The following is a 6,000-nucleotide window of genomic DNA, read 5'->3' as shown; positions in this document are numbered from 1 at the left end:
ATGAGGTTTGTTCTAAATTCGTACGGGTATGTGGTGCACCCGTTTGGTCTAATTGTGGTTTAGTTCCAGTCAAGTTCCCCTGACTCAGTTGTTATGAAAAAAAAAAAGAATGACTGGTATCGATAGAATATACTACATTATTATTTTATTTTGTGATGAGATTTCTAATGTAAAAGGTTAAACGAAATATCCAATTGAGTTGATTTTTGGATCATAAAACTTTACTCTTTTTACCTGAATGTATATAATTAAGTACGACTGTACGGTTATTAATCTCATTAGACAGATATCCAACAATCAAATTTACCCACCTAAAGGGTTTTTTTATTGGAACTTCGATCTTCCCACTAAAAAATAAAAAAAAATTCAGTAAATTGCAGAAATTGACGTGATGAGAGCACGGAGCCAACCAAAGTGAAGAGTTACTTTCTCACTATGGTTCGAACTTTTCAAGTTACTATTAGTGTTTCAAAAGCATCTACTTGGTTCAATTTGATGATGCAACAAACCAGGGATTGTGTTGTTTTGAACTTGGGGGGCGTCGGTGTAGTTCATTGTTGAAGGAAAAGTGTGGAAAATGAAGCAGAAGTAGAAACGGAGACCAGATCCGCCACCCAGGCTGCTGATCCACCCTGCGGATCCATTTTCCGTGCCTTTTGACGTGACTTCTGGTGATGTCCGGTCCCATATCCAATTCAATGTCCCAAGCCGATCGTTGTTGTATAAGATTTTCTCATTTTAAGCAATTTTCATGATTTTTGAGTTATTTTCGATTTCCTAGTATCCGTTTGAGTCGTGTAACTCTACTAAAACATATCTAGCATAATAATTGTGTCCTATCTGGGTTTCTTTGTTAGTTAGGAAATTGTGTCGAATTAGGAATCTTGTATTATTTCCAAATTAGATTAGGTTTTTGTGTCTTATAAGGTTATAAATAAGGCAACGCTTTAATAAATAAAGAAAAAAGTGATATTTTTCCAGAAAAATCATCTTGAGAGATAGCTCTCTTGGCTCTTTAAATACCCTTGAACAATTTAGAATTGTCTTGAGTGTTTGTTTTGGCATATCAATCAAGAATCACACTTAATTGTGGCGTTGTACTATTTTTCACAAGGTTCGCTAGTTTATGTGGTTACGGGTCAGGATCGTATCAACGTTCATAACTACGGAAATTAGAGGAGTCCGTATAGGAATTCTGCTATTCAAACTTGTGTTAATCACCAAAGGTTCTTGGGCTTGTTAATGCGAATTTCATTCACCAATGGTTCTTATCATGACATTTAGCACAATAATGATCAATAAACCTTGACGGTTGGTTTCCTTTTTTAATTATAAACCTTGACTCAAAAATAACTTTGTTTAAATAATGAGTAAATTACATGTAACCCCTTGTGATTTTTTCTATTGCCGCATAACTCTTCTGAGGTTTCAAAATATCTACTTCACCTTCTATGATTTTATATAAAGTGAAAACTTGATGGAGAATAGTCTATGTGATGCGTTAAATAGTGGCCAATATTTTCAACATATTTAACATTTTAGTACAAAATTTTTGTTGCATTAACCGTATATAGTGTTTCTTTTTTTTCTTTTTTTTTTGTGGGTAGTATTAAGTGTTAGTGTTACTTAGTTATGTGAGTTATTTTCATTCAAACATATGATCGTTCTGCCGCTTAGTATCATCACTTTCTGTACACTTTCATACACAATCGATGCATTTAATTTTGTTGAGATTGTCAGCCAAATATTTATGGTTTCGAAATCTATCCCATTAATTTAATGTTTCTTACTTACACTTCTCACTTGAAAAATCTGCATTAACACGTATACACTTGAATTCAGAATTGGATTACACCGACATTAATGCAGAGATATTTGACAAATGTACCTATATTGGAAATTTAATTTATTACGGAAGTAATAATTGTAAGAGATATTTGGCATTTCTATACTATATAAAGGTGACGTTGGAAAACTTAGAGCATGCATTGTAACAGTTTGTCCATAAACAAAATGAACTATATCACAAGCAAAAGTTTCTTTGCCCTTCTTCTTTTGTCATTTTTCTTTGTGGAAACAATACTACATGCTCATGGTGATGGGGAGCCTTATGATGTCCATATAGTTAATCGTTTGCCCGATAAATTAAGGGCACATTGTTTTTCTGCAGATGATGATTTGGGATTTCGCACCCTGGATTTATCTGAAGACTGGAATTGGCATTTCAGAATGGCACTTTTCGAAAGAACAGCATTTTACTGTCATTTTTGGTGGTTTGCCAAACAAGGCGGTTTTGCTGTTTTTGATAGCAAGATTTCTGATTACTGCGGCCACTCCAGCACTAATGAATGCAATTGGGAAGTCAGGGAAGATGGTTTCTACCTTTTTGATAGAACAGCTCAATCTCCAAAATTCTTTAAAGCGAATGATTGGTATTGATGGACTATACTACATTTTTATTTTTTTTTTGTGATGAAATTTCTAATGTAAAAGGCTAATTAAGGGAACTTTGGCATGTTTTGTTGCATATCTAATTACATTGATTTGTGGATCATAAAACTTATACTCTTTTTACCTCTTTGTATATATTGGGTTCTAAGAATACAAACTAAGTTGCTCGTGAATTGGTTCCCTTTGCCAAATCATCTAATTATGTTTGAATTCCTTTGAAATTCTCCCTCCACTTTTATCGATCATTTTGCTGCCGGATGATTTCCAGCAATCTTAATAATAAAATTTCTTCTTTTAATCAAAAAAAGTACAATTATTAATCTCACTAGATAGATATCCAATGATCAATGTACCCACTTAATGATTTTTCATTGGCACTTCGATCTGCAAAAATTGACAATTAGCACAATAATGTTCAAATAAACCTTGACGGTTAGTTACAATTTTTTTTCTTTTATTTAAACCTTGAATTCAGAATCATTTTGTTTAACTAGTATCACAGAATGATTAAAGTTCGATAGTGACATGATAGATGGCAAAATCAAAATCAAAATCAGAATCTTTTTTATTTTTTATTTTTTATTTTTTTTTTGGTTGAATGTAGATCGAGATTTCACCTTGACAAGGGATAAAATTGGGTCGTGTAGCTGAAGGAAGAAAACAACTTTCAAATGCCATATTTATAGTGGGTACCCGGCAGATCAGGCCTAAGCCCACACGGATCTGTTCGCAAATCCAATCCATAGGTAAATCCTTTATCAGATCTGCACCTGAATTCATTACATGGATTTAGCTGCGGATCCAATCCAGATGGCAACTCCTTGGATCAAATTTGTGGATCTGCCACTCACCCAAGTGTATCCTCCAAGAGTAATTCCATTTTTGAGCGTACAAGCGTAAGACTGCAAATTAATTTCAACAGTACCATATAAGAGAAAAAAGAAAAGTTATACAAAATTTCATGTTTCTATGATATTTGACGTAGTTAGTCTATTGTATTTTTTTGGATTAATCTTTTCTATACTGTCAATGTATACATTGACGGGATTGGATGAATGTCACATCATCTGAATTTGAATTTGAATTTAAATATCAAAATTTGTATATATAGCATGCATCTAAACCCACTAGCGTATACGTTGATAGTGTATAAAAAATTTATCCTTTTTTATCCTATTATTAGTTATTAAAACTTAGGAAAATAAGAAAACATAATTAAAATAAGATATTTTTAAAGGACAAATAGGAAGTGAGTAAAGGGGTGGACAAAAAAGGGGCAAGAAAATCCTTTACAATCTGATAGTTTCCAATTTATAAGAATTCTTGTAAGAAACTTGTGATCTCGGAGGCATGTCCTAACTTGTGATGGTGACGAGGGTTGAACTCATCTAAACTTTTATTCGCCAAAAAACAAAAGCATCCGATCAAGACATGTTGGCAATATTTTTTCATCCATTTATTAGTGCACTGAAATGATGAAAAAACCATCCAACTGCAAATATATTTTTTCTGTTCATATAGGCCTAAAACCACTGTAGTAGCTACAATAATTTTGGTGTACCTAGGTTCATTGACGCTTTTACATATTCAATATTAGTAGTTGAGGAGACATTAACATGATTTTTCTGTACCCAAGTCCATTGACGCTTTTACATATTCAATATTAATAGTAGAGGAGACATTAGCGGTGGCCTGGCCTGTTACTACTACTACCACTATCTTGTAAATAAAGAGGTAACCTATATTGCTAGTAATGATGGACTCATTACCTACAAAATATCTTGTTGGTCCTCAAACTATTATGTTTATATGCTTTTATTAGTTATTACTTTTATTTTTTGGCAGTCTAACTTCTAAAAGCACATATTTCTTCTCAGCCTCTGTTTGTTTGGGCTGTTAAAAATTGCACCACACTCAATCCCATATGTAAAAACCGAGGGTATGATAAGTTAAAATAGGAAAAGAGATAGTCCTTAGAAAAAGGGCTTTCATTCAATGCAAATATGACCAAATAAATCAAAATAAGGAATTCAATGGAATAAAATGTTAGAGAATTTAACACAAAATGGGCCTTGCCTCTTTGAACTTTCTTATTCCAAGGAATACGTTGATATGTGATTCCAAAGATATATAAAGGATTGTAAAGTGGTGGTAAAACTATCTCTCTCTTTTCTTTTCTTTTTTATAAATCTACTCAAATCTAGCAAGATTCATAGAAAATTGAACATAAATTTGGAATCTACACAAAACCATAAAGTCTAGACGTATAATTTCATCTAAATCTTGTCGGTCTAGATAGTTGTTAATCATTGGCCATCGGGGTTGACCGCTAGCAAGTAGTTGTACCCGTGACTGGACGTCTTGGAGGAAGAAGATGATCAAAACTATGTCATTTTGAGATAAATTTTGTTAGGTCGAACCGTTAAAATTGATGGAACAATTAAAAGTGCGTGGTTTTAGAAGTTGAATGTAAACAATTAATAGTTAAGATTGCTAAAAATGTTCAAACTTAATATTTCAAGGACCAACCAACCTTTTGGCTGGCTACCATTTCTTCCTCTTAATCTATTTGAATTGATTTGTGGATGTGCATCGAAAAGCCATAGCTTCAAAAGGATTCTCGATTTAAAAAAATCGGTAAGTAAGTACTGTGACTTAGCTGCTTAATGAAAATATCATTCTCGTCAATCATAGTTTTAACAGAAATTGATGAAATTTTAGGTCTTTAATTAACAAGTGCAAAAGAATCTGAAATAGTAATTGTGTTTTTGTCTTTTCTCTTCTTCTGCTGTTTTGCAGTAATTTTGTAATTAAGAAGAATTTTAGTGTGTAGGAGAGGGAGGCAATTTCGGTAAGGTCAGAATCCTGGGGCCCATTTTCCGAGGACTAGGAGGGGTTCACCGCGCGCACCGTGCGGTGTTATTTTTGTGTTGCCCAGAAAATGTCCAAATTTTGAAGTGGAAATATGATAATCGTGCGGAGAAGTAAATGGAAGATGTAAAAATATTAAAGAATGAGTAAACACAATTAATTTTGTTGGATTATTGTGTGGAGGATTGATTGTTTGGGGGGGGTTTTAAATATACAAGAAGAATTAATTTTGAGGCTGTTTAACTGTTTGTATATGGTTGATTCAATTGTTTTTTATGGAACATGATAATTGGAACAATTAACGCGCTACTCTCGACAGGAGAATGGAATTGTGATACATGGTACGAAATAGGTGTATATTGAGAATGAAGAGGGTTAATATTTTTCAAAAAGGATCCCTGTGCAACAATTTATCTTCACAGTCAACGGAAATGGTCCCTAACCGAAGCTTATTGCTGGGAGAATGAAATAATTAGTTGGCAAACAGAAAGGCGGAATTGTTAGCGTTCTTGAGTTTGTTTGCAGCAATAATAGATGTTAGGTATTTGTAATGTACTTGCTGCATGCTTAATTTCATTGCAATGTAATTATATTTAGCAGGAATGTAAAGTGCGGTTCAATGAAATTAAAAATTGAACATGCGTGATGGAGAGGTTCAAGCGAAAAGTGAATTTCGGT

This window comes from Coffea eugenioides, chromosome 5 (assembly GCF_003713205.1).
Source record: "Coffea eugenioides isolate CCC68of chromosome 5, Ceug_1.0, whole genome shotgun sequence".
Classification (NCBI taxonomy): Eukaryota; Viridiplantae; Streptophyta; class Magnoliopsida; order Gentianales; family Rubiaceae; genus Coffea; species Coffea eugenioides.
Note: the sequence above shows the minus strand (reverse complement) of the source record.